Genomic DNA, 13,009 nt, shown 5'->3' with positions numbered 1-13,009 from the left:
TTAATTTCAGAGTCGCTGACTATTAAAAAGATGAAGCAGGAATTGAACAACAACTCGTCTGGTATTCAACTAGCTATCATGTAATTTCATAGTAGGTACTCAATTAGGTCGTTAAATATTTTACTTTGTGAGTGGTAGTTTGTTTACATTTCACTATAGTTTTATTTTCATATTTTTATGTTTGTGTTTTTAATTTTTCGTTATTTTACGTCTCACCCTTTTAGTTTGTATTTACTTGTTCATTTTATTTTATATTTTTGCTGAAGATTTATTAGACAATTCATTTTATTTTTATGAAGATTTATTATGACAATTCATTTTATTGTAATTTTTTATTGATTCTCATCTTCCTGGTCTTGGTTTTTTCAGCCTGATGATGATATTTTATATATATAAAGCTTGTAATAAAGAATGTTATATTATATATATTGGTATATATATATATATATATATATATTTATCATTATATAATATATATATATATATATATATATATATATATATATATATATATATATATATATATATATATATATATATATATATATATATATATATATATATATATATATAAACACATACACATTCATATATACACATATATATATATTATATTTTTTTATTTTGTGAATACACAACTAAAACGTAATACATAAAACGAAATAATATACACAACACCAATAAATACAGATATATAAAAACTTGTAATAAATATAAAACTAAATATAAAATCAATGCAGAATACTCACTCGTAATCCAGACTCTTCGTTCTATTCTTGTTTTCTCCCTCCTCCATTGAAGAGTCTTGCATCTTTTTCCTCTCGACAGGACAAGGCACAGGTGGAGGAGGGAGACGCGCCCTTACTGCAGATGGGCCGCCCTTCGGCGGTCCGCTGCGCCCTCAGGTGTCCCTCGGGTAGGCGCACTCCAATATATGACCGCAGTGTGGTACTTGTGGTCTCACTTCCTGAACCTGCAAAGTGTTACCTTGCAGGTGCGACAGACGTACCGGGTGTGCCTTCTTCTGCCATTCATATGGCACACCCGGCATCGTTTCTGCTTATGCCCTTCTAGGAGCTCCAGTGTGTGATCCCCTGCCTGCAGCCGACACACAGGGTCCACTACCCAACGGGACATTGGAATGTGAGGGAGGGCTGCGGCATAATCAAGGGCGGTGGCAACAGGGGCGGCATCATCAAGGGCGGCGTCGGCAGGAGCAGGAAGACCGAGCTGGCCCTATCCTCTCAGGGCAGATCTGGAGCTCGGGGCAGGGGGCGGTGTTGGAAGGCCACTCCTCTGGATTAAAGTTTATGAGGGCATTACCGGCCACCTCGAGAAACTGGATGTGGGACAACCTCCAGGCGTCGGCATTGTACCCACAGTAGAGGATGTAGGCATTCTGGAGAGCCAACTGAAGGAGGTATTTGAGGAGCTTCTGTGTCCACCTCCTGGTTCTCCTGGCGAAGGGATAATACTGGATGAGTTGATCAAAGAGATCAACTCCACCCATGTGCCTATTGTAGTGCCCGATGACAGTAGGCCGTTGGACACGAAACTCCTCATACGTAACTCGGCCCTGCCGATGTGTCTTCTTCTGCTGAACGATCTCTTCTTGGATGGGCTCATGACTGGTCGAAATCATGGGCACGAGTCGGACCCCCTTCCAACAGATGATGAAGGCATCTCCCTTCCACTGCCACTCTGTCTCTCCTCTTGCCAGATGTTGCGGCTGGCTAGCGAACCTCTTAAGGACATTCGGGGCCCCACGCACCAACCGAAAGGTACCACTGACGTGCACACCTGCTTCATACAGTTCCTGGGCCAGGGATACCGAGTTATAATAATTATCCATAAACAGGTGGTATCCCTGGTTACGGAAACGATCCAAAAGACCGAAGACAGTGTCACGCAGCATGGAGAAGACCCTAGAATACACAGAGAATTCCACGACGTATCCAGTGTTGGATTCCGTAATAAAAAATAACTTCACACCATATTTCTTTGGCTTCTTGGGGTTGTACACTTTTATACTTAGATGCCCTTTGTATGGCATCATCCCCTCATCCAAAGAAAGGTTCTTGGAAGGAACCACGAGAAACTGGCACCGTTCACGAATGTACTCCAACACTGGGCGGACTAAGATGAGGCGGTCGGGGTTATTCCGGGGTATGGCCCTACGGTTGAAGGCATTGAAATACCTGTCCAATGCCAGGAAACTATCACGGGGCATAATGCTAGGCACATTGGGCGTACCTAAAAAAAAATTCCGCCTCCAATATTGCCTGACGTCGGCAGCAGGTATCATTCCAAAAAAAATGTGGAGCCCCAAAAAATGCACTATGTCCGTGAGGTTGCAGCCCCGCCAGCGATACGACAACGTCGTCTGCAGTTCCTCACGGCAGTACCGAGTGTAATCAACCGTCTCTGCAATGAGGTATTCCAGCAATTCCCGCGAAAGGAAGAGCTGAATGAACCCCAGTGCAGTGAGACTCACAGGGACGGTCAGTCCAGGTGCTGCCATGAATGGGTGCATGTTAGGTGGGGTGGGGTCCTCCAACCACCCCTCATCACTTTCGGATGAACAGCCTTCACCCTTCTGCTGCAACGCGTGACGCTTCTACGGCATGACACGACTCGCACTCCCACCCTCCCCACTGGCCCATCTCCCTCACTTTCACCATCACTTTCTGTCTCGTCCCCACCAGCCACAATCGGTGCCTCCTCCTCCTCAGACTCTCCCTCATACGCACTGAAACCACTAAATTCCAGTTCACTTTCCTTCTGTGGCTCCCATACGGACATTGGGGGCAAGTACTTGTTATCGCTAACATCAGGCGTGATGTCCTCATCACTAGATGACCAACTGCCATCAAAATGAGGACTTTCCACCTGCTCTCGATCGAGCTCCAACAAGTACTCGTCAATGTCCTTTTGTTGGAGGTGTCCCAAATGCTTACGGATGGCCCTCACGACACCCCGATGCTTCCTAGGGGTCGTAAAAGGCACGGGATGTGGTCCTTGGTCCCCTTCGGTCACACGTGGCCGCACAACACGGCGTTGAAAAGCTGGGTCACCTTGGGTGCTTGGTCCCTCTCCAGCATCCAAATCTAAAACTCGCCTCACACGCTCACTACCGACAGGCAATACGCGCCTTTCACAGTCCTGACGACGTTGGGACATCTCTGCAAACGTTCTGTTGCATCACAAATACGCTAACACTCGCAAAAGTTCTGCAAAACACGAATGCGTCAAGAAATCGCTCTCTGACGATGCGCCGCTGATGCTTTGTCGTGCGAGAAGGAAGAAATTGGCGCATGCGCGGCTAGGTGGTGCTTCTAAACAAAACAACAGTGTGATCCGTGAACTCCCAGCATCCCTCAAGGCGCGTGATTTAAAACCTTTCGCAAACTAGGCCTATAATTATTTTTCCGCAAATATTTAAAATAACATTTTGTAGTCGACATACTGTACATCCACTCGGCACCCAACAGACAATTTTAGTCGACGTACGGTACGTCCAGTCAGCGTTTAAGGGTTAATGTATGACCTAACCGGTCTTTTCATATCAGAGGGAGGGATTTTTTAATACATAATTATTATTCAGAGTGGCTTCTTTCACTTTCCTGTTTACTACCTCCTTACCACAAATTCCCACATGACAAGAGAACCCAACAGATATAAAAAGTTTTGTACTGATAAGAAATGGGAAAAGTCCACTCTTGAGCTTCTTGGACTACAGGTGGAAACTATTAAAGACCCCTCAGAGAATTTAATGCACTCTTGGAGTCACAGTAAATGGCAAAAGGTTCTTCAAAATGAGCTTCAAAAACTTAACCCTTTAAAGCCGACTGGACGTATTTTACGTCGAGAAAAGTTGTCTGTCGTGTGCCAAGTGGAAGTAAAATACGTTGACTACAAAAAATTGTTTTAAATATTCGCGGAAAAATACTTATAGGCCTCGTTTGCGAAAAATTTAAAATCACGCGCCTTAAGGGATGCTGGGAGTTCACGGATGACGCTGTTGTTTTGTTTACAAGCGTGACCCAGCTGCGCATGCGCGAATTTCTTTCTTCTTGCACTACAAAGCGTCAGCAACGCATCGTCAGAGAGAGATTTCTTGACGCATTCGTGTTTTGCCGAACTTGTGCAAGTGTTAGCGTGTTTGTGACGCAATAGGACGTACGCAGAGATGTCTCAATGTCATCAGGACTCTGAAAGGCGCGTATTGCCTGTCGGTAATGAGCGTGTGAGACACGTTTTAGACTTGGATGCTGGAGAGGGACCCAGCACCCAAGGTGATCCATCTTTTGAACGCCGCGTTGTACGGCCACATGCGGCCGAAAGTGACCGTGGGACCCAAGGGCCGTACCCTGTGCCTTTTACGACCCCTAGGAAACATCAGGGTGTCCTGACAGGTATTCGTAAACATTTGGGAGAACTCCAACAAAAGGACATTGATGAATACTTGTTGGAGCTTGATTGAGAGCAGGTGGAAAGTCCTCATTTTGATGGCAGTTGGTCATCTAGTGAAGAGGACATCACGCCCGATGTCAGTGATGACAAGTATTTCCCCCAATGTCCGTGCGGGAGCCAGAGCATGAAAGTGAACTCGAGTTCAGTGGTTTCAGTGCTTATGAGGGAGAGTCTGAGGAGGAGGAGGCACCGATTGTGGCTGGTGGGGACGAGACAGAAAGTGATGGTGAAAGTGAGGGAGATGGGCCAGTGGGGGGGGGGGTGAGTGCAAAGTCGTCGTGCCAGCACAAGACGTGCCCGTAGAGGGTCGCAACGTCGCAGCAGCCTAGGTGAAGGCCGTTCGTCTGAAAGCGATGAGGGATGGTTGGAGGACCCCACCCCACCTAACATGCACCCATTCACAGCAGTACCTGGACTGACCGTCCCCTGTGCCTCTCACTGCACTGGGGTTCATTCAGCTCTTCCTGATGCGGGAATTGCTGGAATGCCTCGTTGCAGAGACGGCGGATTACGCTCGGTACTGCTGTGAGGAACTGTAGACGACGTTGTCGTATTGATGGCGGGGCTGCAACCTCACAGACATGGCGCATTTTTTGGGGCTCCACATTTTTTATGGAATGATGCCTGCTGCCGACGTCAGGCAATATTGGAGGTGGAATTTTGTTTTCAAGTACGCCCAATGTGCCCGGCATTATGCCCCGTGATAGTTTCCTGGCATTGGACAGGTATTTCAACGCCTTCAACCAAAGGGCCATACCCCGGATTAACCCAGATCGCCTCATCTTAGTCCGCCCAGTGTTGGAGTACATTCGTGAATGGTGCCAGTTTCTCGTGGTTCCTTCCAAGAACCTTTCTTTGGATGAGGGGATGATGCCATACAAACGACGTCTAAGTATAAAAGTGTACAACCCCAAGAAGCCAAAGAAATATGGTGTGGAGTTATCTTTTATTACGGAATCCAACACTGAATATATTATTGACTTCTCTGTGTATTCCGGGGTCTTCTCCATGCTGCGTGACACTGTCTTTGGTCTTGTGGATCGTTTCCGTAACCAGGGATACCACCTGTTTATGGATAATTATTATAACTCGGTATCCCTGGCCCAGGAACTGTATGAAGCAGGTATGCACTTCAGTGGTACCCTTCGGTTGGTGCATGGGGCCCCGAATGTCCTCAAGAGGTTCACTAGCCAGCCGCAACATCTGGAAAGAGGAGAGACAGAGTGGCGGCAGAGGGGAGATGTCTTCGTCATCTGTTGGAAGGGGGTCCGACTCGTGCCCATGATTACGACCAGTCATGAGCCCATCCAAGAAGAGGTCATTCAGCGGAAGAAGACACGTCGGCCGAGACGAGTTACGTAAGAGGAGTTTCGTGTCCAACAGCCTACTGTCATCGGGCACTACAATAGGCACATGGGAGGAGTTGGTCTCTTTGATCAACTCATCCAGTATTATCCCTTCGCCAGGAGAACCAGGAGGTGGACACAGAAGCTCCTCAAATACCTCCTTCAGTTGGCCCTCCAGAATGCCTACATCCTCTACTGTGGGTACAATTCCAACACCCGGAGGTTGTCCCACATCCAGTTTCTCGAGGTGGCTGGGAATGCCCTCATAAACTTCAATCCTGAGGAGTGGCCTTCCAACACCGCCCTCTGCCCCGAGCTCCAGGTCTGCCCCGAGAGGATAGGGCAGATGTCGCTAGGAGGTCCAACTTCGGTCATCCTGCTCCTCCTGACGCCGCCCCTGCTGCCGCCGCCCTTGATGATGCTGCCCCTGTTGCCCCCGCCCTTGATGATGCTGCCCCTGTTGCCCCCGCCCTTGCTGCCGCCGCCCCTGCTGTCCCTGTCCCTGCTGCCGCCCTCCCTCACATTCCAATGTCCCGTCGGGTAGTGGACCCTGTGTGTTGGCTGCAGGCAGGGGATCACACACTGGAGCCCCTAGAAGGGCGTAAGCAGAAACGGTGCCGGGTGTGCCATGTGAATGGCAGAAGAAGAGACACCAGGTTTGTCTGTCGCACCTGCAAGGTAGCACTTTGCAGGATCGGGGAGTGTGACCACAAATACCGCAATGCGGTCATATACTGGAGTGCGCCTACCCGAGGTACACTGGAGGGCGCAGCGGACTGCTGAAGGGTGGCCCATCTGCAGTAAGGGCGCGTGTCTCCCTTCTCCACCTGTACCTCGTCATGTTGAGAGGAAAAAAATGCAAAACTCTTCAATGGAGGAGGGAGAAAACAAGAATAGAACGAAGAGTCAGGATTACGAGTGAGTATTCTGCATTGATTTTATATTTAATTTTATATTTATTACAAGTTTTTACATATCTGTATTTATTAGTGTTTTGTATATTATTTCGTTTTATGCAAAAAAAAAGTTTTTCACCTGCATTCCTTTTATTTATGTATTCGTACCAAAATAAAAAAAAATATATATCATATATATGTGTGTGTATGTATGTAGGAGAGAGCGGTGATGATTCGGACAGTGGGATGGTCCGGACAGTACATTTCCTAGAAAATGTAAGGTGCCTCAGCTCTGAGAAATCACGTGAAATCGCGAGAGTTTGTTCGCCATTGACACATGGACTTTGGTTTCGAAGGGTCGTTTACTTTAGGATTGAGGGTAATTTTTGTGGTTTTCCTCATTTCCTATGTAATTTTTTGCTTCTGAATCATAAGCTTTGGTGTAGTGAATATGATAAGGGAGCTGATTATGAGTTTTGGGTGTGAATTTGTACTATATGACGAAGATGTTGTAGCTATTACCCGCCTGTGATCTGCAAGGATTTGAAGTTGAGGGTGTCATCAAATGGTTATGATATGTGGGGGATGATTCGGACATTCTAGGGTTGGGATGATTCGGACATGTCCGAATCATCCCTCCTAGCAAACCTTTACAAATTATGAATTCCAACAAAGAAACAAAAGATTTTCACTAACATTATTTAAGTTATATTTTGTGTATATGCATTCATTAGCCCCTCATTACCTTTACCTTATAAAGCACTTCATAAACCCGTCATAGAACCCCCTAATTACAAATTAAAATGTGAATATCAAATCTGGATTCCATTCCATTGGCATTCACCCACATTACACTGATGCTTTTCAAGAAAGTCACTTTGCCAGGGCTTTTGACTGATAGGCCAAAGCCAACTACACCACCTAAAAGCACAACAACCTCACATGAGTACCTCAAGAACATTAAAAAGCAAGAAAAATACAAAAAAAGTTAGATACAGAGGCCCAGACCAGTGATGAAGACCTTCATCATCTTGAAGATCTCTTGACAGCCGATCTTAACAATAATTCTTCTGACATCTCAGAGGAGGAGATAGAAGACACAGAAGTGGGTTTTATTGATAAAGTCCCAGAGGAGGAAGATTTTGTTCTTGTTGGGATAGATCCAGTAAAAGGTAGCAAAGTCTGTTATGTAGGCAAATTAATCAGCAATTTAGACCAGGGTGATGAATTTCAGGTTTCTTATTTAAGAAAATCACAGAAATTTTCTGCTAATAGTTTTAAATTTCCAGAAATTGAGGATGAAGCAACTATTGGTAAAGCGGCAGTAACTGGAGTGCTTCCAAACCCAGGTCAGCAGAGTATGAAAAGAAAGCAGGGGTATTTCAAAGTTTGTTTTTCTTTTGCAGGATACGATATTCGTTAGGCCAACTTTAATATTTAGGCACAACAAATTTCAAGTATTTGAGTTATGATTTATGTTTGGTTTTTACTCATGGGGCATGGGGAGAATAATTTCAAGTAAATTTTGGTCATTTAAGAATTTGGTGGCAAGGATATTTCAAGTTTAGTTTTTGTTTTGAAGGTTACAATATTCTTTAAGACTACTATAACATTTACTCTCGGCAAATATCGTAGATTTTCTGGCTGCCATTCACTAAGGGAGAGAATAATGTTTTAAGTTGATTATGATTATTTCAATAAAACACTTCGCATGGTATTTCTGTTTCATTTATCAACTGACTTGAAGGTAAATGTCAGTTATAATAATTGTCCGAATCATCCCATGCTCTTGTCCAAATCATCACCATGGGTAGGGATGATTCGGACATTTTGGAAACTTGTACTTGAAGATAAATAGCTTCAAGTATAGTAAAGTATACGACTTGCTACATTTACTGGTAAATGTAGGATGATGAGGCTACACATTGACATGCCAAGGATATCACTGCTCCTTAAACTCTGACTTCGAGAGAGGAATTAAAAAAAAATGTCCGAACCATCACCGCTCTCCCCTATATATATATATTATATATATATATATATATATATATATATATATATATATATATATATATATATATATATATATATATATATATATATTTTGGTAAGCAAAAAATCTTACGTTCTAGTGATATTCAATCATTTACCTTCATTTTGCAACAAACGGGAAGTCTCTAGCACAATATTTCGATTCATGGTGAATTTTTTAATAAAACTTTTTCCTTACATCCACGCGCGCTAACACTGCTGAAAATCTCAGAAATCCTTTAGTCACTTTGTCGTAATTTTTGCACTGTTTTCTGTCAGCCGTTACATAATGTTTTATATTAGAAAATGTCTGCAATTTCATGTAGAACACAACAAAAAATAACTCATGGTTGTAGCTTTTATCAATTTTGAACTATTTTCATATAAATCAGGATAAGTGCAAAAATTTCAACCTTTGGTCAACTTTGACTCGACCGAAATGGTCGGAAAATGCAATTGTAAGCTAAAACTGTTACATTCTAGTAATATTCAATCATTTACCTTCATTTTGCAACAAACAAGAAGTCTGGTGAATTTTTGAAAAAAAAAAACTGATTCCTTACGTCCGCGCGTGCTAACTATGCTGAAAATCTCAGAAATTATTTAGTCACTTTGTCGTAATTTTTGCACTGTTCTCTATCAGCCATTACATAAAGTTTCATAAATGAAAATGTGTGCAATTTCATGTAGAATACATCAAAAAATAACTTATGGTTGTATCTCTTATCAGTTTGGAAATATTTTCATATAAATCACAATAAGTGCCAAAATGTCAACCTTCAGTCAACTTTGACTCGATCGAAATGGTCGAATAATGCAATTGTAAGCTAAAACTCTTACATTCTAGTAACATTCAATCATTTACCTTCATTTTGCAACAAATTGGAAGTCTCTAGCACAATATTTCGATTTATGGTGAATTTTTGAAAAAAACTTTTCCCTTACGTTCGCGCACTAACTCTGCCGAACATCTCAGAAATTCTTTAGTCACTTTGTCGTAATTTTTGCACCGTTCTCTATTGGCCGTTACATGAAGCTTTATATATCAAAATGTGTGCAATTTCATGTACAACAAAAAATAACTCATGGTTGTAGCTTTTATCAGTTCTGAAATATATTCATATAAATCACAATAAATAGAAAAAATTCGACCTTCGGTCAACTTTCACTCGACAGAAATGGTCGAAAACTGCAATTGTAAGCTAAAACACTTACAGTCTAGTAATATTCAATCAATTACCCTCATTTTGCAACAAACAGGAAGTCTCTAGCACAATATTTCGATTTATGGTGAATTTTTGAAAAAAACTTTTTTACGTCAGCGCGTTACGAATTCATGCATCATTTTGTGATAATATTTTCTCTGTTACTTTGATCGTTTTACAGTTTGTTATATACCAAAATCATTGCAATTTAGTGTACAATACAAAGAAAAAAAATAACTTGTTAGCTTTAACCCTTTTGCTCACAGTGCAATTTGTATACAATTATACATGAAATTTTTTTTTGCGCTGTCATATATTTGAATATTTATATATGATAATGATATTTTTTTTCATTTATGATGGTTGCATACTAAACTTCAGGCAATGACAAAAAAAGGAGCCAAAAATGAACTCTTAATCTTAAAAACTAAGCGTGCTGCGATTTTTTTAAAAAAACTTTTTTTCCGCTTCGGCACTAACTCCCAAATGCCGCCAGCATACGACAGACACTTTTGTAAATAGAGGCTCGGCGTTAGAGGGTTAAGGGGTATGATGTTATGGCGGAAGGGGAAAGGACAGAAGAGTGGAGTAAGTGAAAACTTAGGGAAAAGGTAAGGTTGAATGAGAAGTTGAGTGAGAAAGAGAAAGAGCAGGTGTATGAGTTGTTGTGGGAGAGAAAGAGTGTGTTGAGTCAAGGGGATGAGGACTTTGGGACAGCTAGATTGCTGGAGTTCCGTATTCAGCTGACAGATGAAACACCGATTTATCAGAGACCCTGACATTTCCCGGCTCCAGTAATGCAAGAGATTGAAGAGCAGTGTGAAGAGCTGGAAAAGATAGGAGTGACTGAACTCAGTAAGAGTGCTTGGAGTAGTCCAATTGTGCTGGTATGAAAGTCTGTTGAGAGTCTGCGAATGTGTATTGATTACTGGAGAGTAAATGAGGTGACAGTGAAAGAAAGATTCCCTATGTGTGTCGTGTCTGACTGTGTGTACAGTATGCATGGGATGAACGTGTTTAGCAAGAATCTGGTAAGGGGGTATTATCAGATGTCAGTGGAGGAGGGCTGTAGACCGATAACCGCCTTCTCGACTATGAAAAAACAGTATCAGTTCTGCAATCTCAGTTTTAGACTGGCAAATGCCCCAGCTGCCTTTTAGAGAGCAATGAATGTTGTGCTGAGTGGTTTTCCCCACCAGAACGTGTTGGTGTTTCTTGACAATATTTTGGTGATGCGTAAGATGGTAAAAGAGCACAAGAGGTTGGCGCGAGCGGCGTTGAAGAAGTTAGAAGAAGTGGAGGTGAAAATCAAAGTGAGTAAGTGTGAGTGGTTCATGGAAGAGGTGGAGTTTTTGGGCCATAAGGTGAGTGGATCTGGAATGCGAAAAGCGGAAAAGTTTGTATAAAAAGTGAGAAATTTCCCTCGACAAGAGTGAGAATGAATTGCTGACAGCAGAGGACGTTGAGGAGATGCAAAGGAAGTGTTTCGTGGTGAGTGAGTTGAGGAGGTGTATTAGATAGGGAATACCTGGAAGAAGATGGTCTTTGTTGTTGAGTAAATGGATGCGATTTACTGAGAGATTTGTGTGAGAGTTGCGTGGATTTTTGGGACTGGTCGAGTTTGGAAGGGAGTTTGTGGAAGATGGTTCGGGAATTGCAAAGCCATTGTCAGAATGGACAGGCTGTAGGAAGAGTATGGTTGTGAGGTGGGATGAAAGGATGGTGAAAGCATTTGAGAAATTGAAAGAGGAAATGGTGAAGGATGTGGAGTTGCCTTACCCTGACTATAGTGCAGATGCCAATAGCCTAGAAGTGTATACAGATGAGAGTGGAGCGTCGATGGGTGGATGTTTGATATAGGAGCAAGTGGTGAATGGAGTTGAAAGGGATAGAGTGATAGCATATGTAAGTATGGCATTTAGTTCGGCAGAGCGAAAGTATTCGACTGTTGAGAGAAAGTTGGCTGCCCTGTGGTTTTGTGTGAAAGCATTACGACCGTTTCTGTATGGTGTGAGGTTTGTGGTACGTAGTGACCATCAACCTCTAGTGTACCTGCAGAAAATGAACGGAGTGGATACTAGGATTGCGCGAATGGTGGAGGATTTGAGTGATTTTGATTTTGTAGTTGAGCATATGCCAGGTAAAAGAAATATTGTTGCAGACATGATGTCTAGACTACCTGGGGAAGTGAAAGATTGGTGACTCGATGTTTGAAAGTTTGTGGTATGGATTGAATGATTTGGTAGATGAAGGTTTGAAGGTGTGGCTACCTGGGGCTACCTGGAAGTGTGAATGAACTGAGGGCAGAGATGACTGAAGAAGTTTGCAAGAGACCTGGGTGTTTGGGAGTGTCAAATGAAGAATGGTATTGGAAGAGTCTGAGGGCTATGATGTATCCTGGAGTAGCCCCCATTTCAGGTGGTTTAGGTAGCAGTGAGTAAGAGTAAGAGGTATAAGGTGATTGTGTCTGTACACATTGGGGGTGAGAAACCTATAGCATATCAACATGAGGGAGTGAAAGAGAGTGAGAGTGAGTTGCATCTGCAGTGTTTGAGTGGGGTACACTATAACTGGGTCATAGAGAAAAAAAGAGCTATGAGTGGGGTACACTATAACTGGGTCGTAGAGAAAAAAGAGCTATGAGTGGGGTACACTATAACTGGGTCGTAGGGAAAAAAGTGCTATGAGTGGGGTACACTATAACTGGGTCGTATGGGGTACACTATAACTGGGTCGTAAGGAAAAAAGAGCTATGAGTGGGGTACACTATAACTGGGTCGTAGGGAAAGAAGCACTATGAGTGGGGTACACTATAACTGGGTCGTAGGGAAAAAAGAGTTATGAGTGGGGTACACTATAACTGGGTCGTAGGGAAAAAAGAGCTATGAGTGGGGTACACTATAACTGGGTCGTAGGGAAAAAAGAGCTATGAGTGGGGTACACTATAACTGGGTCATAGGGAAAAAAGAGCTATGAGTGGGGTACACTATAACTGGGTCGTAGGGAAAAAGAGCTATGAGTGGGGTACACTATAACTGGGTCGAGGGGAAAAAGAGCT

The 13,009-nt window shown here is 43.1% G+C and overlaps 1 protein-coding gene across 1 annotated transcript in view; it reads right to left on the bottom strand.

Annotated features, from left to right (window-relative positions):
- The window catches only part of LOC136849552 (general transcription factor 3C polypeptide 1), a 1,135,756-nt gene that overhangs the window by 410,978 nt on the left and 711,769 nt on the right, over positions 1–13,009 (bottom strand).

The sequence above is a fragment of the Macrobrachium rosenbergii genome, chromosome 21 (assembly GCF_040412425.1).
Source record: "Macrobrachium rosenbergii isolate ZJJX-2024 chromosome 21, ASM4041242v1, whole genome shotgun sequence".
Taxonomy (NCBI): Eukaryota; Metazoa; Arthropoda; class Malacostraca; order Decapoda; family Palaemonidae; genus Macrobrachium; species Macrobrachium rosenbergii.
This window is presented reverse-complemented; position numbering and strand designations above follow the sequence as displayed.